Source organism: Aotus nancymaae, unplaced genomic scaffold (assembly GCF_030222135.1).
Source record: "Aotus nancymaae isolate 86718 unplaced genomic scaffold, 86718_ANA_hifiasm-v0.15.2.pri h1tg000014l, whole genome shotgun sequence".
In the NCBI taxonomy this organism is placed as follows: Eukaryota; Metazoa; Chordata; class Mammalia; order Primates; family Aotidae; genus Aotus; species Aotus nancymaae.
In genome coordinates, this window is record NW_026988425.1 from 91,586,924 (window position 1) to 91,613,797 (window position 26,874).

At 37.0% G+C, this 26,874-nt stretch overlaps 1 long non-coding RNA gene across 2 annotated transcripts in view; it reads left to right on the plus strand.

Annotated features, from left to right (window-relative positions):
• Positions 1–26,874, plus strand: part of LOC135274892 (uncharacterized) — a 150,851-nt gene that overhangs the window by 117,582 nt on the left and 6,395 nt on the right. Inside the window, exons 2-4 of one of the 2 annotated variants that reach the window (XR_010342620.1) lie at positions 2,490–2,569; positions 4,843–4,997; positions 13,734–13,846. This is a non-coding gene — a long non-coding RNA (uncharacterized LOC135274892). Of the gene's footprint in view, positions 1–2,489; positions 2,570–4,842; positions 4,998–9,975; positions 10,207–13,733; positions 13,847–26,874 lie in introns of those variants that run through there. The other variant, XR_010342621.1, reaches the window with a different exon arrangement.

Below are 26,874 nucleotides of genomic sequence, written 5' to 3' on the forward strand. Positions count from 1 at the left end.
TTTCAATAGAATGATACCATCTCCCTTGCTCAGAGGTTGCTATTTACATATTTAACATCCAGAATCTCTAAAGGGAGATTATATATATATGTATATTGAACTATACGACATAAGCATTAGCATAAGGCAAGCATGTGAACCAGATACATCTATCTATAGCTTTTTATTTGGTATTTTTCCTCCTTTGTCATCCAACTCAGAAACCGCCAGCTTCTGGCGCCCTCTTGTGGAAAAATGCTCCCAATGTTTTTGTCAGGTCCCTTGTTTGTTTAGGGAGTTTGAAAATAAGTCATTTTCCTATTTATTTATGCAAAATAATTTGAATTTCTGAAATAATGTGACATGTTTTGCTCAGTTACAGAATTGGGGAACCGAGAGAAATTTCTATTAAAGCAAACATAAAATATTAAAAAATAAACTCCAGCTAAAGCAATGAAATTCTTACATTTTTGATTTGTTAGATTGGATTGTTGGTTCTAACTTGTCCTGATAATAATTAATTGCAAGAATACCAATCATCTCTCCTCCTTCCTTCTCAGTTTAGAACTTGACTAAAGGAGAGGCTTCCATTCAGCATTTATTTTCCCAGTTCCAGGGTCAAGACCTATCGTGATCACTGGAGCCGTGGCAGTCTGCCACTGCAGGGCGGGTCCTCCGACACAAATCCATAATTCACCCTCCTGCCATTCCTTTCCTAGCGTCTCCTACAACAGTGTTGTCTTTTGGTCCATCCTCCTCATCCTGTACTCCACTGACAGTTAATTTTCCTTCTTGTGGTCAGGAAAGATGAATTGAGCATCATTGAGCTGGAGTCTGAGTAACAGTAAAGGGATTAACACAGTGCCAATGTGCTAATAAGCCTTAATGAGTCAGGGTATAACCCATGCCCAGACCACTCAAAGCTAGGGAAAAAATTAGGCTCACAGCAGTGGTTATGTAAATTATTATTATTTTTTGATTCTATGCCTGCCTTTGTGGAATCTCTAGCCACTTCCAGGTGTCCCTATCTCAACTATTTCTGTGAGTTCCTGTAAATTCCCATAGGTGTTCAAATACTTTTCTCAGCTAACATAAAAACACTTCCCTTTAACTGGACTCTGGGAGATGCAGGCTGCCAGGTGTTGCTGGTTTGTGTATATGTAGGTGTCTCATGAATGCGTTGCCATGATGCGACTGCCTGCCTTATTGAGGTCAGCTGAGGTCACTGGGGCAATGCTGTGTGTCTAGAGAAGTCTTGGTCACTGCTGATGTACTAGAGCTCTAGGTATACCAAGGCTTCACTAAGTTTTTTGACTTCTTAGATCTGCATTGGCTTCATTTTCGAGTGGGAAAAAAATCCCACTTTTGTTCTATAGTCTTTTAAAGTTCAAAAGCAAGGGTGATTTGTGTGCTCAGTATCTCTCACACCTTTGAGCTAGGCAGCTGTCTTACATTTCTGCCAAAGGCTCCTCCCCTCAGGTTCGGATCCCCAGAGAGTCAGAAGAAAGAGAGTGCCTATGGAATAGGGGAAGTCACAGAACAAGATGAGACACACTTGCTTTATATCACTCCTCGAACTCTTTACCCAGGGCATTTTTATTAGATGAAACAGTAAGCTTCACTTCTCTTTCTTTGCTCTAAGGCTATTTTTAATGTTCTCAAATAGATTCCTTGTGGCTCTGATTCATCCACTTTGGAGAAATGCTCAGGCACATCTGCATCTAGGAAGAATGCAACGTAGGCTTGTGTGGGATTTGCTCCATATTAGTTAATGGTGACAAAGATGATAGTGGACAGCGGTGACCAGGTTACGAGGAGGGAAGGAACATCTTTAGAGGAAAAAGATTGGCAGCCCTCATATTTCTAAAATATTCCAGAAATTGCTCTTTAGTGGGGAGTACATACATGGGAACTTTCAATAAAGTTTCAAAAGTGCTTGACTGTATCGTGAAAGCATAATACTAAAAATCTCATACTATTCTATTTTATAAAGTACTCCCACTTTGTGATGTGTTCAGCAAACATGCCAAATATTATTAAGCTAATTGTTTACAAATACTAAAGTTATAAGATACCTAGTGGTCAAACAAATGCCTATATAAGTAAGTAGGCATTACCTAAAGGGATTATCTATTATTGTAATCATTGGTACATGTCCTTTTATGCAATTGCCAGACTGTAACATAAAACAATAGGCAAGGTATGCTAATTTGACTGATTAGCTAGAAATTTGCATAAAGACATTTTTGTTTCTTCTGTTTTTCAAGATAAGTATATTAAAATGCTCCCACCTCCCCATCTCTGCTTCTAGGATTTTATGGCCCAATAATACAAAAATCAATTCTCCTGATATTTACAGTATTCCTAAGTGGAGGCAGCATCTAGTTTTGAACTCAGATGCCCCAGCTCTCTAGCTGAATTACCTAGGATGAGTTTTCTCGATCCTCTAAGCCTCAATTTCCTGATGTTATGACATTGGATAAATAACCCTAGTGGTACCTACCTTACAGGTTGCAAGACTTGACTGAGTTCATCTATAAAACCAAGGACAGTTACTAAGGCAAAAGAAAACTTTTCTATCTACATAAAAGTAAGTTTTTGCATGTCAGTTCTTCCTCAGTAAATCTGTTAACTAAAATGAGAGAAGTTTTTAAAATGAAAGTTGTCTTTCTTACCAGAAGAATATGTTAAGTTTGACTCCTGAAAAATATGAGCTTTCTTTCAAAGAAAGGCAAGGTTTTGGGAAAGACAGAGGGCTGTGCTTCCTGCTGTGCACTATGGAATGAGTATCTGGGGACAACATGAGCAGGGATCATAAAGCATCCCTTCTGATGAATTTGAATCATCACTTTACTCTTTTACTTAAGCCAGCACTGACCAATACAGTAGCCACAGGCCACATGTGGCCATTGAGCACTTGAAATGTGGTTAATTTGAATTGAGGTGTGGTGTCAATATAGAATGCACACCAGATTTTGAAGACTTTGAATTAAAAAAGAATGTAAGTGCTTGCATAAAATTTAGTGACAGTTAATACCTGCCAGAAGATAAAAAAGTTCTCTAATTTTCATTAATATTCATTTATTGACATTCATTTTATCATCTGGTAAATTCTAGCTGAAACTAAAAATGAATTTAAGTGTATAGAACAAATTATATAGCATCAAAAATTTTATCTACTAATTACATTAAAAATATGCAGATTGGGAAAAGACTACCAATATTAACATGCTAGCAGTTAAAAAAATCTCATATTAAAAAATCTCATATCGACTTGAGGAAAACCAGTGTTTTGCGAAAGCAGGGTTTGAAAACCACTGCTACAAATATTGAATGGTTTAACACTATCTTGATGATTCTCTTTTTTGCACTCTTATTTATTAAGGGGTTAAGACATGATCGGACCTTTGAATGAGGTATTAGATTTGGATTAGAATTAGGAAATAAGACATAGGAGCCAGAGAATGAGTAATGTGTAGGTGAAAGGAGATGTGCAGACAGACTTTTAGTAGAACAGAGAGGAATCAAGTTTAACAGGAGAGAATGTTGTCTGGAGGTTGATTTGATAGACAATTTGATAGATGATGTATCACATTAAATTGCACAGTGACATGAAGAGAATGATACTTGTCAGAAGAAACCTGAACTAAAAGTTTTTCACCTCATGAGTTCTGTTTTCAAAATGTTAAAGTTTCAAATCATAAAGGGTGGTTATTTTGTGTTTAACGTCTTAAGCACTTCTTAAGAGTCACTTTAAAAGCAGTTTAAAAAAATTGTTTAGAGAATCAGCTATTTTGAACTATTATATAAACTATCAATGTCTGATTTCAAAACCCCCTTTGCCTCTCAAAGCTGTCATTTTTAGATAATTTTTTAATAGGCTCAGAGGTCGAAGGTAGCACATGCCACTAACACACCTAATCTGGAGTTATTACCAAATCTTCTGGTTTCCATAGTTCCTTCCCATCTCTTCTAAATCTCATTTCATAAAATCAAATTGAGTTATAGGATATTAAAACTATAAAGGATTTTTCACATGGTTATATCTTTGTGTGTGTGTGTGTTTTGAATTCTCTAAGGGATTAAAAGAAATACAATTCAAAGTAATCTACTTTTTTTCTGGGTGCTTCCTAGGGACTGCACTGACATTATAACCTGGCCAAAATCTCAACATTCTTCTTACGCGTTGTATCTAAGCACACAAGAGCCAAGACCTTGTGTACTTTGCTGGCATCTGGATAAAGATCGCTTCATTCAGTCCTTTACTTTTTAATTTTGCACTCAATTTTATAGATCCCATCCTCCAGATGAATGAACAGAATATGGCATATATATTTTCATGTCATAACTTAGGTCAATGTAGCAATATTGCTTCCCTGCCTTCACTGTGTTTCCTTCAGTGCCAACTTGGCCAGGCCATAGACCTGGATATTTGGTCAAACACTAGTCTAGATGTTGGTGTGAAGGCATTTTTTTTTTTTTAGATAGAGTTAACATTTAAATCAGTGGACTTTGAGTACACTAGATTACCCTCCATAATGTGGGTGGGCCTCCCTCTATCAGGTGAAGGCCTGAAGAGCAAAAATGCTTACTCCATGAAGAAGAGGAAGTTCTGCCTGCCATCTGCCTTTAAACTTGAGCTGCAACACCAGCTCTTCTTGGTGTCCAGCCTGCTAGCATACCCTGAAGATTGGGACTTGTCAGTCTTCACAATTGCGTGAGCCAATTCCTTAAAATAAATCTCTCTTTCCGTATATATATATTTCCTAGTTTTTCTCTTTCTCTGGAGAACCATGACTAATACAATCAGTCAAGCATGATTAATGATCTACCTCTGGCTAAAATTCATCACTATTCCTACAGGTTAGAGTTTAATGTGAAAGTATGAGACTAAAGTCACATTTCTTAGATGTAGAAATCCGTCTTCATGAGTAAAGAGAAGAAAAATGGAAACCCCAAAACAAGAAGAGAATTCGCTCAACATGATCTTATTATTGCCCAAGAATTCACCTTCTCAGGTAAGAGACTATTTCACAGTATCAGAGGTTAGTTACCATTGGAAACATATTCAGGTTTTGCTTGTACAGTTTGGAGACCTTTCTTTAAGAAGTTAATACAAAAGTACTAATATAAAAATACGTATGGGGGCCAGGCGCGGTGGCTCATACCTGTAATCCCAGCACTTTGGGAGGCTGAGGCGGGTGAATCATGAGGTCAAGAGATCGAGACCATCCTGGTCAACATGGTGAAACCCCGTCTCTACTAAAAATACAAAAAATTATCTGGGCACGGTGGCGCGTGCCTGTAATCCCAGCTACTCAGGAGGCTGAGGCAGGGCAATTGCTTGAACCCAGGAGGCGGAGGTTGCGGTGAGCCGAGATCATGCCATTGCATTCCAGCCTGGGTAACAGGAGCGAAACTCCGTCTCAAAAAAATAAATAAATAAAAATAAAAATAAAAAAATAAAAATAGGTATGAAGTGAATATTTATTTAGATTGAGAAAAGGAGTCATAACAATTTACAGAATTTTAAAAGCTGAAAAATATTGTAAATACAACAAAATCTGGAAAGGAAATGTATACTTTAAATTAATATATATTTTATATTAGTATATAATATATATAATTAATATATACTTTTAATTGCCTGATAGATGTTTATTACTCTCTCCCCCTCCAGTTTTCGGTGTATATTTTGGTTGCCACTTCAGAATAGAAAGGCAATTTAGTTCATACATTTCAAACCACATTTCTCCTCCATTACCAATAAACTTCTGCATTAGTCCAATCTCACACTACTATAAAGAAATACCTGAAGCTGGGTAATTTATGAAAAGAAGTTTAATTGACTCATGATTCCACAGGCTATACAGGAAGCATGATGCTGGCCATATGCTTGGCTTCTGAGGAGGCCCAGGGAAACTTACAATCCTGGCAGAAAGAGAAGGAAAAGCAGGCATGCCTTACATGGCCAAGGCAGGAGGAAGAGACAAAGGGTGGGGAGGTGCTATAGACATATTAACAACAAGATCTTGTGAGACTTCTATCACAAGAACAGCACCAAAGGGGGAAATCTGCCCCCCATGATCCAGTCACCTCCCACCAGGCCCCACCTCCAACACTAGGAGTTACAATTCCACATGAATTTGGGCAGGGCTACAGATCCAAACCATATCACCTTCCATGCCAGATACTGTAAGATATATTCACACGGAGACAGGACCTCTGGTGTGAGCCTTTGTGTGACCACATTGTATAAATACGTGCCATGTTTACAGGAAAGGTGTATTTCTGAAAGCCTTTTCTATGGGAGGATGACTGGCAGTAACTTAACTATATATTGAAGCAGCTGCAAACCACATAAATATATCCCACAAGACCTTAAATGTAGCCCTAAATAGATTCTAAAAATGCCACGGCCACGTCATTACCACTCTACCTGAGGAGACAGGCAATGGGAGGAAATTCACAGTGAAGAGAGACAGAGGTCATCCTAAGATAAAGTATTTTCATTTGCGAAATTTTACAAAAGCATGTGATTATGAGAATGTGGCCTTGGGAAGGCCCTGGGTCACTGAGAGATATAAACACTGGCTACTGTAGATACATCATACCCTTTTCTTTTCCCACTTAAAGATTTTTTTTTAAGACTAATTTATTAATATACATTCCCGCTGCTGGAATTATTGTTTGAAAATTTCCATAATTAACTGTAAATATTTATACTGTGAGTATGGGAACTACACATGAATAGAAATGAAATATCTTTAAATGACACATTTGCAATAAATATTTCAGAGCAGTGTAATTAAATCTTGTGTGTAATTATGACAGACATACAATAATAGTTTTCTTTTTTTAAAATGGCATTTTCTTTTTGCCCTAGAAGGGCAGAGGAAAGGAACAAGAAAAATGTTAAACAGGTTTTGCCAGGGGAGGTTGACTTCAGAACAAAGTGCATAGTGGAGCCATTCTTGTTAGAAATCATTTTCAAAAGAAAATTGCCATTGGCTTTCAAACGGAAATTTCAGGAAGAAAATGTTAATAAAAATGTAATGGTTATAATGGCAACCCTAATGATGATGATGTTATGTGTGTGTTATTAGATGAATGATTATCATAATCTATGACACTTTTTTAGTGCATTAAGAGGTAGAATGGAGTGGTACTTACGGGGTCATGATTTATTCTCTTTTCCTTAGCTCTTTGAAATGACTTTGCTATTATTTCTAAATTCTCATTCTATAATAGGGCCATGCACATCTGACATAGAGAATCAGACTGAAAGGAACATTACGTCAGTTCCAATTCTGCTTTCATTATTCACAGGACTAAAGACTCTTTCAGTTAAAATCAGTTATTTGGCATCTTCTCATTGATTCTGGAAAAGGTTTATACGTGAATTTATATAGGAATCTGTGGCAGCCTGGTGCTTTGATTTCCCTCTTTCCAATCTCTTCCTCTCGATGCTAGTGTCCTTAGATAGCTCCCTTCCACAAGGACTCTGGGTTTGCTCATGTAACTTGCTGTGGTTTTCAGTAGACATCAGCCAGTGTGACACAAGTAAGGCTTATTGAGGGCCTGCACATTCAAGCTGTCCTCTTAGAAAACTCGATCTTGGAACCTAGACATCGTACTGTAAGAAAGTACAGGCTATATTGCTAAAGAGAAACACCACGTGGAATGTCCCTGTATGTCGTCACTCAAATCTCATGTTGAATGGTAATCCCCATGTGTTGGCCGAGGGGCCTGGTGGAAGGTGATTGAATCATGGGGGCAGTTTCCCCTTGCTGTTCTTGTGACAGTGAGTGAGTTCTCAAGAGAGCTGGTTGAACGTGTGTAGCACTTTCCCCTTTGCGCTCTCTCTCCTGTTGCCGTGTGAAGATGCGCTTGCCTCCCCTTCACATTCTGTCATGATTATAAGTTTCTTGAGGCCTCCCCAGCCATGCCTCCTGTACAGCCTGTGAAACTGTGAGTCACTTTAAACCTCTTTTCTTTATAAACTAGCGAGTCTCATGTAGTGCTTTATAGCAGTGTGAGAACAGACTAATACAGGCCCTGAAGGGTAAGACACCACATGGAGAGAGAGACAACTTGAAAGAAAACTAAAGTGCCCCAGCCAAGTTTCCAGTTGAGTATAGCCATGTGAGAGACCCTAGTTAACAATACATGGAACAGAACAACCCAGTTAACACAGAGAAATATGAAAAATAATACACTGTTGTGGTTTTAAACTGGTAAGTTTTATTTTGTAAAGCAGCAACAGATAATGGAAGCAGTATTACAGAAATATTTTTAAAATCATCTCATCTGCATATAAAATCCAAAAGTGATTTGAATGATAATTATAGAAAGTTATTAAATTGAATGTCCATAAAAATGACAAAGATTTGTTTAACAGTTTATATGTAAGGCATTATACTTTTAATAGCTAATATATATTGAGTACTATATGCTAAATAGTTTACATTCATTAATTTTTAAAATCTATTCAACTGCCTTATGGGATAGGCACGATATTTGTTCCCTCCCAATTTATAGGTGAGGAAGCTGAGGCTTAAAGATGATAAATTTTTGCCCAGTGTTATATATAGAAGGTACAAAAGTCTTATAAAATGTACTCTGTACAAAGAATGGAATGTAGTCTTTAAAAGGTCTACACCTAAGAAATTATTAAAAGAGATGGTAGTGTCATAACATATTAAACAGTGCGGTGGTAAAGATCATGGCATTGTGAATCAGAAAGACACAGATTTAAATGGTGACTCTGACACTAGCTTTGTGATCTTAAACAATTTATGTAAACTCTCTGAACTTAGATTTTCTTATCCGTATGATGGGGATTAAGACGTTATCTTCTCCATGGCTGTTGAGTATAATCTGGGCAGTGGTGTGTTAGGGCTAGCTTGTACCTAAGCTGATTGTATTCCTCTCTTCCCAAATCTATATTCAGGGACATTGTGTTCTTAGCTTAAAGTCAACCTTGGTGGGAATTTTAACACCATGGAAAAGTTAAAGCATGACCAGCCAAAAACTTTCAGCCTTTAGTCTGACAAAATCAAATTTATTGACTGATTCATAGCCAAGGAGAGCACGTGCAGGAACTGTGTAATGTCAACTCTGTTTTGTACCTGTTGAGTTCCTGCCAGAGAAGTCTCAGGGGGGTCTAAGAGTTGGTTGCTATTTCTGTGACAGGGTTAGCAGTGGGGATTAACTAGGGATTTCTTACTGTCATGAGGGTAAGAAGGTTTACCAATTGGGCATCCAACAGGAACAGCAAAGGGTATTGGGAAGTGGCATTAGTAAGGAAGCAGTAATTGCTCATAGTGAGGGTGGTGATGACATCTCACAGTCACATAATGTTGGGAGAAACCATATGTCCTGTTAACTTTGTAGCTGACTTTATGCGTTTGTTCTTTCAGCAGTCTGATTAACAGCATGGCTGTCTTTTGTTTTTTAGTCTAAGTTCATTTTTACTCTTACTAATCCAAGAAGTCTTTCAGAAATCAGCTAACAGTACAAGTCAGGGCTTTTCATTTTGTTCCTGGAGACCTAGTTGTTAAACATTTATCAGCATATCAAGTCTTGTTTGTTCTCATATTTCTGCCCTTTAAGTGAGACTCCTCTCCTTTGAAGACACAGTGAACACAGCCAAGTCCCTTGTGTAATTAATGGAAGTCTAATATCCTCCCCAGGTCTTTCTTAGAATCTCCAGGGAATGCTTATGTTTCATAAATCCACCCTTAAGTATTACCTTTGGATTACCTACCAATTTCAGGGCTTATCTGAAAATGTGTAAAGATTTTTATCATTGCTCCTTGACTAAAAAATACTTAGCAGGCCATTTCTTCTCAGGACATAGCAAACATTTTCTCCAACAAATTGAATGTCTGCTTAGTCTATAAAAGTTGCTTAAAATTACTAAAAAAATTCAGATTTTCTAGTTTCAATAAATTGACAGAGTTACTATATGTATTTCTGTTCTTTTCCCTTCAGGTGTTATACATTTTGGAATGAATACAAGTTGTCTCTATAATGAATGGAAATTAAGATGGAGATCTATGACTCAAAATGAAAGACGCACACACTTTTGAAATTTAAAGGGAACTTAGAGATTATTTTAAAATGTTGGATTACAGACCTACAAAAATTAGCCAGGCGTGCTGGTGCATGCCTATAGTTCCAGCTACTCGGGAGGCTGAGGCAGAAGAATTGCTTGAATCTGGGAGGCAGAGGTTGCAGTGAGCCGAGGTTGTGCTACTGCACTCCAGCCCGGGTGACAGACACAGAGGAAGACTTTGCCTCAAAAAAAAAAAAAAAAAAAAAAAGGCATAGGCTTAGATTCAAGGCCTGGCTTTGTTTCAAACTTTAGTTTTTCTTCCTTCCTTCCTTCCTTCCTTCTTCCTCCCTCCCTCCCTTTATCCCTTTCTCCCCTCCCTTTCTATTTTCCTTTCTTTCTTTCTTTTTTTATTCTCTTTTTTAAAAATAAAATTTATTATGTGTAATTAAGGTATACAACATGATATTATGGGATACATATAGATAGTGAAAAGGTTACTACAGTGAAGCAAATTGGCATGTCCATCATCTTACATTGTTATCCATTTGTGTGAGTGTGTGTGTGTGCGTGTGTGTCAAGAGGAGCTAAGTCTACTCATTTAACATGAATCCCATATAAAGTACAATTGTATCACCCATAGTCCTCATGTTGTACCTTGGAGCTCTAAACTTGTTCATCCTACGTATCTGCTACTTTACATTCTCTTACCTACCTCTCCAATTCTGCTCTCTCCACCTTCACTGGGGTAACTACTGTTTTGTTTTCTTTGCGTATTTGATTTTTTTTTTATATTTCACATATTAGTGAAATCACAAAGTATTTTTCTTTCTGTGTCTAGCTTATTTCACTTAAAATAATGTCCTCCAAGCTTATCCATGTTGTTAGAAATGGCAATATCTCATTCTTTTTTTGAACTGTATAATATTCTATTGATATGTGTACCACATTTTCTTTATCCGTTTGTTCGTCAGTGGACACCTAGGTTGTTTGTATGTCTTGGTTATTTTGAACAATGCTGCAATGAACATGGGAGTGTGCAGGTAGCTTTACAAGGTGGTGATTTCATTTCCTTTGAGTATATGTGCAGAAGAGAGATTGCTGGGTCATATGATAATTCTGTTTTTAATTTCTTTAGAAACGTCCATACTATTTTCATAATGGATGTACCCATCTACATCCCTACCAACAGGGTGCAACAGTTCCCTTTTCTCCACAGCCTAGTCAACTTTTGTTATCTTTTGACTTTTTTTTCTTCCCCTTCTTTCTCCCCTAACTCTTTTGACTTTTTGATAATAGTTATCCTAACAGGTGTGAGGTACTGTCTCATAATCATTAGATTTGCATTTCCTTGATAATTAATGATGTTGAGCACCTTTTCCTGTACCCGTTGGCTATTTTATGTCTTCATTGGAGAAATTCCCTCTGTCCATTTTTTAAATCATTATTTTATTTTATTTTTTTAATTAAGAGACAGGATCTCACTCTGTCATTCAGGCTGGAGTACAGTGGTGTGGTGTGATCTTGGCTCACTGCAGCCTTGACCTCCTGGGCCCAAGTGATTCTCCCAGCTCAGCCTCCCAAGTAGTTGGGAATACAGGCTCACACCACCATGCCCAGCTTTTAAAAGCTTTTTGTAGAGACAGCGTCTTGGTATGTTGCCTAGGAGTGTCTCAAACCCCTGGCCTCAGGTGATCCTCCCGCTTTGGCCTCCTAAAGTGTTGGGATTACAGGAATGAGCCACCAAACCTAAGTAGGTTATTTGTTTTACACTATTGAGTTGTATAAATTTTGGATACAAACTTCTTATCATATATATGGCTTGCAAATATTTTTTCCCATTCCATAGGCTGCCATTTCATTTTGCTGATTATTCCCTTTGTTGTGCAGAAGCTTTTAGTTTTATGTAGTCTCATTTATTTATTTTTGCTTTTGTGGCCTGAGCTTTTGGTGTGATACGAAAAAAGTCATTACCAAAGCCAATGTCCAGGAGATTTTTCTCTATGTTATTTTTTAGGATTTTGATATTCTATTGACTTATATTTAATTCTTTAATCCACTTTGAGGTAATTTTTGTGTAAGGTACTTAAGGGTCCAGTTTTATTCTTCTTTATGGAAAATTCTGTTTTCCCAGCACCATTTATTAAAGAGACTATCCTTTCCCTATTGTGTCCTCCTGGTGCCCTTGTCAAAAATTAGTTGATTGTATATGTTTGGATTTATTTCTGGGGTCTCTATTTTATTCTCCTGGTCGATGTGTCTGTTTTTATGCTAGGATTATACTCTTTTGATTACTACAAATTTGTAACATAATTTAAAAACAAGAAGTGTGATGTCTCCAACTTTTTCTTTCTCAGAATTGTTTTGGCTCTTTTGGGTATTTTATGGTTCCATATGAATTTTCCTTAAATCATATGAATCATATGGAATCAATGTCAGCTGAGGAATTTTCCTAAAATTTTATGAAAATTTATATGGAATTTGAAGAATGCAGTTGGGGTTTTGACAGGAATGATATTAAACCTGTATATTGCTTTGTTTAGTATGTAATTCTAACAATATGAATTTTCTGATCCATGAGCACAGGATTTATTTCCATTTATTTGTCCTTTTTTTCATCATTGTTTTATAGTTTTCAGTATACAGATACATATTTTTTTGAGTTGAAGTCTCTCTCTTTTGCCCAGGCTGGAGGGCAGTGCATGATCTCAGCTCACTGCAACCTCCACCTCTCAGGTTCAAGCGATTCTCTTACCTCACCCTCCCAAGTTGCTGGGATTACAAGTATGTGACGCCACACCAGGCTAATTTTTGTATTTTGGTAGAGACGGGGATGCATCATGATGGCCAGGCTGGTCTTGAACTCCTGTCCTTAAGAGATCTTCCCACTTTGGCCTCCCAAAGTGCTAAGATTACAGGCGTGAGCCACTGTGCCCAGCCAGCATACAGATCTTTTACCTCCTTGGTTAAATTTATTCCCACGTACTGTTTTGATGCTACCATAAATGGAATTAATTTCTTGATTTTGTTTCCAGTTAGGTTGCTATTTGTGTAGAAACATGCTACTAATTTTTGTATGTTGATTTTGTATACTGCAACTTTACTGAATTCATTTATTAGTTCTAATAGTTTTTGTTTCCTTGTTTTTTTTTTTTTTTGGTGTGGTATCTTTTTTTTTAACATATGGGATTTTGTCATCTGCAAATAAAGATCATTTTCCTTCTTCCTTTAAGATTTAGATGCCCTTTCTTTCTTCTTCTTTTTTTTTTTTTTTGCCTGATTGCTCTTGCTAGTACTTCTAGTACTCTGTTAAATAGAAGTAATGAGAATGCATATCCTTGTCTTGTACCGTATGTTACTGGAAAAATTGATTACAATGTCAGCTGAGGTTTTTGCAGAAGTAGTCTTTATTATCTTGAGGAACTTTTCCTCTAATACCTAAGCTGTTCAACCATTCTAACCTTCAGTGTTATTGTTGTAATATGATGAAAATAATAGAATTAAAGTACTATTGTAAAGATGAAGTGAGATAATATATACAAAATACTTAGTGCAATGCCTAGCACACAATAACCATTAAATAACCATTTATTATTATAATCATTATTACTATTACTGTTCTTGGAAACTAGATGGAGACACTGGACTCAAAGTAATCAGGTGGGGTATTACATTATGTTTTCTCCTTTTTAATAAGGTGAGCCATTTGAAGTGCTTTGCAGCTGAAGTTAAGACCAGAAAAAAAGTCAATTCAAGGTCAGAGTTCTAGCCATTCTTGATGTTGCCTTGCTCTATTTAAAAATGATGCAGGTATGATACAATTTTGTTTTAAAATTGTTTATATGTAAATGAATTTTTAATTGAGATATAATTAACATATGATGAAGTGCACAGATCTTATGTATTTAATATGATCAACTTTACAATTGTGTGTATTCCTGTGACTATTACCCAAAGCAAGATACTGTTTCTCATTGTGTAGAAAGTCTTTTGTGTTTTTTTCCAGTCAATTTTTACCCCATGCCATATTACAGACACAAATTGATTCTATTATTATAGATTAGTTTTATTTGTGTTTGTATTTCATGTAAATTGCATCATACAATATGTACACTTTTGGGTTTGGCCTCAGTGGTTTAACAAAAGTTTTTGAGATCCAGGCTGGGTGTGGTGGATCACACCTGTAATCCCAGCACTTTGGGAGGTCAACACAGGCAGATCACTTGAGACCAGGAGTTCAAGGCCAGCCTGGTCAACATGGCAAAACCTCATCTCTACCAAAAATACAACAATTAGCTGAGCATGATGGCACGTGCCTGTAGTCCAAGCTACTTGAGTGGCTGAGACATGAGAATTGCTTGAACCCTGGAGGTGGTGGTTGCAGTGAGCCACTACACTCCAGCCTGGGAGACAGAGCAAGACTGTTTCAAAAAACAAAAACAACAAAAAAGAGTTCTTGAGATTTATCTCTCCTGCTGTATGTATTAGTAGTTTGCTTTTTTTTTTTTCAATTGCCGAACAGTATCCCATTATATAAACATACCACAATTTATTTATCTCCTGTCAGACATTTGGGATGCTTCCAGGTTTTGGTTATTTTTAATAAGGCTGATATTTGTGTGTGTGTGGAAGCCTATTTTCTCTTTGTTCCCACCCCCACACCCTTTTTTAAAAAGACACGGTAGTATCACTATGTTGCTCAGACTGGCTTGGAATTCCTGGCTTCATGTGATCCTCCTACCTCAGTCTCATGAGTATCTGAGACTACAGGAGCCACACCTGGCTCCTTCACTTTTGAAGGTTAATTTTTCAGGACACAGAGTTCTGGGTTGGTGTCTTTTTCCCTCTTGCTTTACTTCACTCCATTTTCTTCTTGCTTCCATGGGTTCTGAGGAGAAGCCAGATATAATTTTTATCTGAGAAGCCAGATGTATTTTTATCTTTGCTCTTCTACTGTTAGGGGTTTTCCCCCACCACTCCTCTCTGACTTACTTCAGGATTTTTTCTTTGTCTTTGATTTTCAGCAGTTTGAATATGATATGCCTAGGCATAGTTTTCTTTTTTTAGTTTTCATTTTAGTTTTTGGCATTTACCCTGCTTGGTGTTCTCCGAGGTTGCTGGATCTGTTGTTTGACATTAATTTGGGAGAAATCTGGAGTCATTATTTCTCCAAACATTTCTTTTGTTCATTTCTCATTCTTCTTTGGTATTCTTATTACTTACATGTTACACTTCTTAAAATTGTCCCATAGTTCTTGGATATTCTTTTCTGTTTTTATCTCTGCTTTTCAGTTTCAGAAGTTTCTATCGACACACCTTCGAGCTCAAACATTCTCTTCTCAGCTATGTCTTTTCTACAAATGAGCACATCCAAGGCATTCTTCATTTCTTTTATAGAGTTTTTAAATCTCTAGCATTTCTTTTTGTTTCTTTTGTAGAATTTCTGTCTTTGCTTGCATCATTCATTCATTCTTTCATGTTGCCCACTTTTTCCATTAGATTATTTACCATATTAATTATAGTTATTTTAAAGTCCTGGCCTGATATTTCTAACATTCTTGCCATATCTGATTCTGGTTCTGGTACTTTCTCTTCTTCTTCAAACTGCCTTTTTTTTTGTACTTTAGTATGCTTGTAATTTTTTTTTTTTTGTTAAAAAAATAATGCACTAGTTAAAGGGAATTGTGTAAACAGACCTTTAGCAATGTGGTGGTAAGGTGCAGGGGTAGGGGAAGCTTTCCATAGTCCCATGATTAGGTCTCAGTCTTCCAGTGAGTCTCTGTCCATGCACTGTAAACCTCAGAAATGCTTCTTGTATTTTTACCCCCTTAGGTGAGCCATGATATCTAGTGGGGTTTGGAGAGTTGGATATTTCCCTTGCCCTAGTTTAATTAGGCTCTGCTAAAACCCCAATAGGTTAGGCTTTGGTAAAATAATTTCTCCTGAGGGCAGACCTTATTAAGAACAGAATGTCCTGACTTATTTCAAAATGATTACTTTTATCCTCCTGCAGCTGGAAGAAGGAAGGTGTCCTTACTGTGAGAGTCTATTAGAGCTCTTAGAGGTAAGTCAGAAAATGTGAGTTCTTCCCCGTTATGGCTCCCTCACCCCGAGGTCTTAACTCTCAGAACTGCCCACACTGAGCCTCCAGCAACTCATCAATTACAGTTCAGCTTTTCTTAATCTAGTGCTGGTCACAGAGGCTTTTGCTCTGATAAGTTGTCGTTCTCTCTCTCTGCCTATTTCTCTCTTTAATTTTTGGAGCAGCAGTTTGCCTTGAGACATCACTTCTATGATAGATCTAAGAATAGTGCTGATTTTTAGTCTGTTCAGCTCCTTACTTGTTGATGGAGTGACACCTGCGAAGCTCTTTACATGTTGGACTGGAAACTGAAAGCTCTGTACAAATCTTTTTGTGGACATGTTTTTATTTCTTTTGGCTAAAGACTTAGAAGTGGAATTGCTATGATGAAGATTTGTAGTGTTCCTTTTGCTGGCAATGCAGATTTATGACTAGTTTTAAGAACTGTCGTCTTAGGCTGCCCTAACAAAATACCATGGACTAAGTGGCTTAAACGACATTTGTTTCTCACAGTACTGGAGGCTGGGGGATCAAGATCAAGGTATGGGCCAATTCTGTTCCTGTTGAGGGCCCTCTTCCTGACATGTAGGGGTTGGTGAGGGGGAGGGCGAGGGAGAGAAGGAGGGAGAAAGAGAAGGAAAGTGCACACACACTCTGGTCTCTCTTTCTCTTCTTAGAAGGATGCTAATCCCATCACAAGGACCCCACCCTCATGACCTAATCTAACCCTAGTTAGTTAGATTACTCTCCGAAGGCTTCATCTTCAAATATCATCACATATTTGAAGGCTAGGGCCGTAACATAAGAATTTTTGAGGGGATACAAAGCTTCAGTCCACAGCAACCATACTTTTAAGTTTTTATCCACCAAGTAAATGTACATTTGGGCAATGTTTCTTAAAAACGTACATTATCATAACCTCATGGTTTTGCTGTCAGCTATGAAATGTGCTGCTAAAAATTTATTAATGCATAGTGAAAGTGTCATCAAAAAAACTTTACCAGTGAATTTCCTTGTTTTATGCTTTATCAAGAAGTCCCTTGCTAAGGAGTGAATGTTTCTGTTTTCTTCCCCCACCCCCAATTCATATGATGAAACTTAATCCCCAGTGTATTTGGAGGTGGTGTCATTGGGAGGTGATTAGGTCATAAGAGGGAAGCCCTTATAAATGAAATGAGTGCCCTTATAAAACAGACCCCAGACAGTTCTCTCTCTACTTCTAGCATGTGAGGACACAGTAAGAAAATGACTGTCCTTGCACGAGGAAGTGGGCCCTCCTCAGATACCAAATCTGCCTAAACCTTGATCTTGGGAGTTCCCAGCCTCTAGAACAGTGAGGAATACATCTCTATTGTTTATAAGCCACCAATACTATGGTATTCTATTATAGCAGCCCAAATAGATTAAGACACCCACTTATCTGTTCTTGGGTGGTAGGTTAATTACACAGTGAGGGTTGCAAGGTATTCCTGTTCTACCTGCCTCAACATATCTATCCTTCCAATGAAGGTAGAGGTTCTGGGTGCTAACGTCTGAGCATTGACTGTGGGGTATCAAAGAGTTATTGAAAGCAGAGACTGGACTCACCTAGTACCCCACCTTGTAGCTGGTGACCAGGTCAGGGTACCCCACCACATGGATATGAGGGCAGCATCTTTCCTAAACATCCCCTTGGGGGATATTCATTCCTGGGACCTTGGTAAATATGGCATAACTGAAAACTGATGGGGGTGGAGGAGATCTTTTTGATTTAGGAATAAGGTTGGAACTTATCTATATCTTGGCATCCCAAGCTAGTGGCAAAGGGGAGTTTTGTCGGTTATATAACTAATAATGGTTACTGAAATAAATGTAGCAAATCATTCACATAAAAACATTAACCTTACGTTAAAATAATTAAAGTTATCCTTTTAATATCACTTTTACTTGCTTTCATTCTACTGTTTTTATGAGAAGAGGTACAGATCTGAATGTCTTTGGGATAATTTTTTATATTTATTTATGAAAACTTATTCTAGATTATCTGGTTGAACAGTTAAAAGTGAGAATGGCCCCATGATTCCTGTGGAGTCTGCATTTATGATTATGACTTATACTTCACTCAGTAAATGACAAATGACAGCATAATATAATGCATAGATTAAGTTTTCAGAGTAAATTGAGAAAAGTGACTGAAGAATCAAGTCTTCTTATGGCACCAGGTAGCACCATACTAATATTACAAAAGGTCATCTTATAAAAATCTCACATTTATTTACCTCTCCCCACCTCCAAATTTAATAATTCTCCTAGTCTTGAGAACAGGTGGCCTCCATATCGGTCATCTGCACCCTAGGATTAACCAACTGGGAAAAAACTGTAAAAAGTAACAATACAAGGCTGGGCACTGTGGCCCATGCGTGTAATGGCAACACTTTGGGAAATCTCTGGGGGCTAAGAGTTCAAGACCAGCCTGGGCAAAATAACAAGACCCTGTCTCTACAGAAGAAAAAAAATCAAAAAAATTAGCTGGGTGGGTGGCACACGACTGTAGTCCCAGCTACTCGGGAGGCCAAGGTGGGAGGATTGTTTAAGCCCGGCAAAAGGAGGCTGCATTAATCTGTGATTGTGCCACTGTACTCCAGCCTTGGCAACAGAATGAGACCCTGTCTCAAAAAAAAAATAGCAATACAAAACTAAAAAATAATACAAATAAAAATAGCAATACAAAAGTAAAAAATAATACAAATAAAAAATACAAAAAAATAGTATAACCACTATTTGTTTCATAGCATTTACATTGTATTAGATATTATACATAATCTGGAGATGCTTTACAGTATACAAGAGGATGTGCACAGGTTATGTGCAAATACTATGCCATTTTATATAAAGGACTTGATGGAGGAAGAATGCGTTTCCTTGCTCACTCAAATTGCTCACAGTATTCATTTACTTGTAGCTATAGAAACCATGGCAAATTGCTTCCTCAAAGCTGACAGTGGAGAGAGAGAGTCTCTAGCAGAATGGAATCCTATAGGATGTACTGTAATCATTAATGTGACATCCCATCACCTTTGCTGAATTCTATTGGTTAGAAGCAAGTCACAGATCCTACTTACACTCAAGGAGAGGGGATTATGCAAGGGTATGAATACCATGAGACAGGGATCACAAGGCCACTTACAGGTTTGTCCAACTTACAGTAAATGAAGTGTAAAATTTGCAAATCATCTTCTACTACTGACCCTAAGCATTGCCATTCATGTTCAGCAAAACAGCATCATCGATCACATAAAATTAATGCAGTTAATTATGAAAATAGTTTAACACTGATAGTATATGATAATTTTTCTTCTTCAAAAAGGATTGTATGTTAACCCAGCCTAACTTGAAGAAAACACTGGTTTATAGACTGTTTTCAGGATAGGTTATATAGTTATTCTTTAAGTTAGCATCTAAATAATAAAGTACTGATACTCCTGTATTAGTTTCCTAGGGCTGCTGTACAAAGTGTGACAAACTTGGTGGCTAAAAACAACAGAAGCTTATTCTCTAATGGTTCTGGAGGTTAGAAATACAAAAGCAAGCTCTCAGCAAGCCCATACTCCCTTCGAAGGCTCCAAGGTAGAATCCTTGTTTACTTCTTCTTAGCTTCTGGTAGTTGCTGGAAATCCTAGGAGTTTCTTGGCTTGTAAATGCATCACTCCAACCACTGGAGTGTATAAGTAGTTCCACTACCCGTCATGTTTCAAGATGACTTCAGACACAGCTGACAGCTTGATTTCAGCCTTCTGAGATGATCCCTGTGAGAGACCCAAAGCCAGAGGGTCCAGCTAAGCTGCACCTGAATTCCTGACTTGCAGAAAGACTGAGATCTTTTTTTGAATTTATTATTTTTATTAAAAAAAAAACTTGTTGTGGGTACACAGTAAGTGTATATATTTATGTGGTACCAGAGGTGTTTTGATACAGGCATGCATTCTGAAATAAGCACATCATGGAGAATGGGATATTCCATCCCCTAAAGCATTCATCCTTTATGAACAATCCAATGATATTCTTTAAGTTATTTTATAAAATATACAATTAAGTTATTATTGACTATAATCACCCTATTGTGCTATCAAATAGTAGGTTTTGTTCATTCTTTCTACATTTTTTTGTACTCATTAACCATCCCCATGAACCCCAACCCGTAACTAACCTTCCCAGACTCTGGTAACCATCCTTCTATTCTTTATGTCCATGAGTTCAATTGATTTGATTTTTAATTCCCACAAATAAATGAGAACATGAGATGTTTGTCTCCTGTGCCTGGCTTATTTCACTTAACACAGTGATCTCCAGTTCTGTCCCTGTTGTTGCAAATGACAGGATCTCATTCTTTTTTTATGACTGAATAGTGCTCCATTGTCCATATGTACCACACTTTCTTTATTGATTGATCTGTTGATGAATACTTAGGTTGCTTCCAAATTTTAGCTATTATAAACTGTGCTGCAACAAACATAGGAGTGCAGATATCTTTTCGATAGATACATTTCCTTTCTTTTGGGTATATACTGAGCAGTGGTATTGCTGGATCAAATGGTAGTTTTGAAACTTAATGTACATTCCCACCAACAGTGTACGAGGTTCCCCTTTCTTCACATCCTGACCAGCATTTCTTATTGTCTGTCTTTTGGATATAAGCCATTTCTACTGATGTAAGATGATAACTCATTGTAGTTTTGATTTGCATTTCTCTGATGATGAGTGATGTTGAGCACCTTTTCATATGCCTGTTTGCCATTTGTATGTCTTCTTTTGAGAAATGTCTATTCAAATCTTTTGCCTATTTTTGATTGGATATTTCTATTTTTTTTCCTATAGAGTTGTTTGAGCTCCTTATATATTCTGGTTATTAATCTATTGTCAGAGAGGTAGTTTGCAAATACTTTCTCCCAGGCTGGAGTGCAGTGGTACCATTTCAGCTCTCTGCAACCTCTGCTTCCTGAGTTGAAGCAATTCTCATGCCTTGGCCTCCTGAGTAGCTGGGAGTCCAGGCGAACACCACAATGTCTGGCTAATTTTTTTAGTAGAGACAGGATTTTGCCATGTGGCCAGGCTGGTCTCAGACTCCTGGCCTCAAGTGATCTGCCTGCCTTGGTCTCCCAAAGTGCTGGGATTACAGACTTGAGCCAATGTGCTCAGACATGTGATGAGGTTTCTTTTTTTAACTTGATGTGATCCCATTTGCCCATGTTTGCTTTGGTTGCCTGTGCTTGTGGGGTATGGCTCAAGAACTCTTGCCCAGACCAATGTCCTGGAGATGATCCCCAATGAAGTGTCCAGCTGTTATTGTATCAGGACCTGTCTCTCTCTTTATCTCTAATAATATTTCTTTTATATATCTGGATGCTCTAGTGTTGGGTGCATATATATTTTAAATTATTAGATCCTCTTGCTAAATTGACTCCTTTATCATTATGTGGTTACTTTGTCTCTTCTTATAGTTTTTATCTTGAAATCTATTTTTTCTGATACAAGTATAGAAACTTCTGCTCTTTTTTTTTTGGCTTCCATTGGCATGGAGTAACTTTTTCTGTTCCTTTATTTTTATTCTATGTGTGTCTTTATAAGTGAAGAGTATTTCATGCAGTCAACAGATCAATGGATCTTGTGTTTTCATCTATTCACCCAGTCTATGTCTTTTGATTGGATAGTTTAGTCTATTTACATTCAACATTATTATTGATAAGAACTTATTCCTACCATTTTTTATTTGTTTTCCAGTTGTTTTGTGGTTTTCTTTTTCTTCTTTCCTTCCTTCTTGTCTTCCTCTAGTGAAAGTGATTTTCTCTGGTGATGTGATTTAGGTTCTTGCTTTATATTTTTTGTGTATCCATTGTATTTTTTTTTTTTTTTTTTGGTTTGAGGTGATCATGAGACTTGCAAATACCGTCTTATAGCTCATTATTTTAACCTGATAACAACTTAACATTATTTGCTAACTTAACACTGTTTGCTATATAAACACAAGCAAAAGGAAAATTAATAAAACCCCACACCATAACTTCATCTCCCTACTTTTTAACTTTTTGTTTTTTCTATTTATATCTTATTGTATTGACTATGTCTAGAAAAGTTGTAGTTATTATTTTTGATAGGTTCATTATTTAGTCTTTCTACTTAAGACAAGTGTAGTTTACACACCACAGTTACAATGTTACAATATTCAGTGTTTTCAGGAGAAAGTGAGAAAGATCTAAAATCAACACCTTAAACATCACAATTAAAAGAACTAGAGAAGCAAGAGCAAACAAACTCAAAAGCTAGCAGAAGACAAGAAATAACTAAGATCGGAGCAGAACTGAAGGAGATAGAGACATAAAAAACCCTTCAAAAAATCAATGAATCCAGGAGGTGGTTTTTTGAAAAGATTAACAAAATAGATAGACACTAGCCAGACTAATAATGAAAAGAAGAGAGAAGAATCAAATAGATACAATAAAAAATGATAAAGAGGAGATCACTACTGATCCAACAGAAATACAAACCACCATCAGAGAATACTACAGAGAAAACACCTCTACACAAATAAACTAGAAAATCTAGAAGAAATGGATAAATTCCTGAACACATACATCCTCCCAAGACTAAACCAGGAAGAAGTCGAATCCCTGAATAGACCAATAATAAAGTCTGAAATTGAGGCAGTAATTAATAGCCTACCAACCAAAAAAAGCCCAGGATCAGACATATTCATAGCCAAATTCTACCAGAGGTACAAATAGAAGCTGGTTCCATACCTTCTGAAACTATTTCAAACAATAGAAAAAGAGGGAATCCACCCTAACTCATTTTATGAAGCAAGCATCATCCTGATACCAAAACCTGGCAGAGACACAGTAAAAAAAAAAAAAAAAAATTCAGGCGAATATCCCTGATGAACATCAATGTGAAAATTCTCAATGAAATACTGGCAAATTGAATCCAGCAGCATATTAAAAAGCTTATCCACCATGATCAAGTTGGCTTCATCCCTGAGACACAAGGCTGGTTCAACAAACACAAATCAATAAATGTAATCCATCACATAAACAGAACCAATGACAAAAACCACATGATTATTTCAATAGATACAGAAAAGGCCTTCAATAAAATACAACACCCCTTCATGCTAAAAACACTCTATAAACTAGGTATTGATGGAACATATCTTAAAATAACAAGAGCTATTTATGACAAACCCATAGCCAATATCATACTGAATGGGCAAAAGCTGGAAGAATTCCCTTTGAAAACCAGCACAAGACAAGGATGCCCTCTCTCACCACTCCTAAAGACACAGTATTGCAAGTTCTAGCCAGGGCAATCAGGCAAGAGAAAGGAACAAAGCGTATTCAAATAGGAAGAGAGGAAGTAAAATTATCTCTGTTGGCAGATGACATGATTGTATATTTAGAAAACCCCATTTTCTCAGCCCAAAAACTCCTTAAGCTGATAAGCAACTTCAGCAAAGTCTCAGGATACAAAATCCATGTGCAAAAATTACAAGCATTCCTATACAGCAGTAATAGACAAACAGAGAGTCAAATCATGAGCAAACTCCTGTTCACAATTGCTACCAAAAGAATAAAGCATCTAGGAATACAACTTACAATGGATGTGAAGGACCTCTTCAAGGAGAACTACAAACCACTGCTCAAGGAAATAAGAGAGGACATAAACAAATGAAAAAATATTCCATGTTCATGAATAAGAAAAATCAATATCATGAAAATGGCCATACTGCCCAACATAATTTATATATTCATTGCTATTCCCATCAAGCTACCATTGAATTTCTTCACAGAATAAAAAAAAAATACTTTACATTTCATATGAAACCAAAAAAAGCCCATATAGCCAAGACAATTATAAACAAAAAGAACAAAGCTGGAGGCATTATGCTACCTGACTTCACACTATACTGCAAGGTTACAGTAAAAAAAAAACAAAACAGCATGATAATGGTACCAAAACAGATATATAAACCAATGGAACAGAACAGAGGCCTCAGAAATAACACCATACATCTACAACCATCTGATCTTTGACAAACATGAAAAAAACAGCAATGAGGAAAGGGTTTCCTGTTTAATAAACTGTGTTGGGTAAACTGGCTAGCCATATGCAGAAAACTAAAACTTGACTCCTTCCTTACACCTTATACAAAAATTAACTTAAGATGGATTAAAGATTTAAATGTAAGACCTGAAAACCATAAAAACCCTAGAAGAAAACCTAGGCAATACCATTTAGGACGTAGGCATGGGCAAAGACTTCATGACTAAAACACCAAAAGCAATGGCAACAAATGCCAAAGTAGACAAATGGTATCTAATTAAACTAAAGAGCTTCTGCCCAGCAAAAGAAACTATCATCAGAGTAAACAGGCAACCTACTGAATGGGAGAAAATTGTTGCAATCTCTCCATCTGACAAAGGGCTAATATCCAGAATCTACAAAGAACTTAAACAAATTTACAAGAAAAAAACAAACAACCCATCAAAAACTGGGCAAAGGATACGAACAGACATTTCTCAAAAGAAGACATTTATGCAGCCAACAAACATATGAAAAAAAGCTTATCATCACTGGTCATTAGAGAAATGCAAATCAAAACCATGATGAGATATCATCTCACACCAGTTAGAATGGCAACCATTAAAAAGTCAGGAAGACAGTGTGGCCATTCCTCAAGGATCTAGAACTAGAAATACCATTTGACCCAGCAATCCCATTACTGGGTATATACCCAAGAGATTATAAATCATTCTACTATAAAGACACATGCACACGTATGTTTATTGCAGTGCTATTCACAATAGCAAAGACTTGGAACCAACCCAAATGCCCATCAATGTTAGACTGGATAAAGAAAATATGGCACATATACACCATGGAATACTATGCAGCCATAAAAAAGAATGAGTTCATGTTTTCTGCAGGACCATGGATGAATCTGGAAGCCATCATTCTCAGCAAACTAATACAAGAACAGAAAACCAAGGACCACATGTTCTCACTCATAAGTGGGAGTTGAACAATGAGAATACATGGACACAGGGAGGGAAACATCATACAATGGGGCCTGTCAGGGAGTGGGGGGCAAGGGGAGAAATAAAATTAGGAGAAATAACTAATGTAGATGACAAGTTGATGGGTGCAGCAAACCACCATGGCACATGTATACTTATGTAACAAACCTGCACATTCTGCACATGTATCCCAGAACTTAAAGTATTAAAACTTAAAAAAAAATTCTGTGTTTTTCTGTGTTCTTACTATTACCATTGAGTTTTGCACCTTCAGGTAATTATTTGTTGTTCATTAATGTCCTTTTCCTTCCGATTGAAGTCCCCATTTAGCATTTCTTGTAGGACAGGTCTGGTAGGACAGGTCTGGTATTGATGAAATCTTTCAGCCTTGCTTTTTTTTTTTTTTGATCTGAAAAAGTATTTTTCTTTCATATTTGAAGGATATTTTTGTATTCTAGGGTAAATGTTTTTCCTTCAGCACTTTATGCCATGCCATTCTCTCTTGACCTGTAATATTTCCACTAAAAATTCTGCTGCCTTATGTACTGGAGCTCCACTGTATGTTATTTGTTTCTTTTCTGTTGCTGCTTTTAGAATCCTTTCTTTATCCTTGACCTTTAGGAGTTTGATTATTAAATGCCTCAAGGTAGTCTTCTTTGGGTTAAATCTGCTTTGTATTCTACGACCTTCTTGTACTTTGATATTGATATATTTCTTTAGGTTTTAGAAGTTCTCTGTTATTATCCCTTTGAATAAAAGTTCTACCCCTATCTCTTTCTCTACCTTCTCTTTAAGGGCAATAACTCTTAGATTTGCCCCTTTGAGGCTATTTTCTGGTATTTCATTGTTTTTATTTTTCTTTTTTTTGTCTCCTCTGACTATGTATTTTTTAATAGCCTGTCTTCAAACTCACTAATTCTTTCTTCTACTTGGTCCGTTGTGCTATTAAAGAACTCTGATGCATTCTTCAGTATGCCAATTGCATTTTTCAGCTCTAGAATTTCTGCTTGATTCTTTTTAGTTATTTCAATCTATTTGTTACATTTATCTGATAGAATTTTGAATTTCTAGCCAGGATGGTGGCTCACGCCTGTAATCCCAGCACTTTGGAAGGCCAAGGCAGGAAATCACCTGAGGACAGGAGTTCAAGATCAGCCTGGCCAACATGGCAAAACTCTGTCTCTACTAAAAAATATAAAAATTATCTGGCTATGGTGGCATGCACCTGTAATCCCAGCTATTTGGGAGGCTGAGGCAGGAGAATTGCTTGAACCCAGGAGGTGGAGGTTTCAGTGAACTGAGATCATGCCATTGTACTGCAGCCTGGGTGACAGTAAAACTGCCTCAAAAAAAAATTTTTTTTTTGAATTCCTTCTCTTTGTTACCTTGAATTTCTTTAAGTAATCTGTAAATTGCTTTGGGTAGTATGGCCATTTTAACAATATTGATTCTTCTTATCCATGAGCTTGGAATGTTTTTCCATCTCTTTGTGTCTTATCTGAGTTCTTCGGGTTGCATTTTTATTTCATGTTGTAGAGATCTTTCACCTCCCTGGCTGGGTGCATTCCTAGGTATTTTATTGTTGTGTGTGTTTATTGTGAATGGGATTGTGTTCCTGATTTGCCTCTTAGCCTGGACATTCTTGATGTATAAAAATGCTAATGATTTTTGTACATTTATATTGTATCCTGACACTTTGCTGAAGTTGT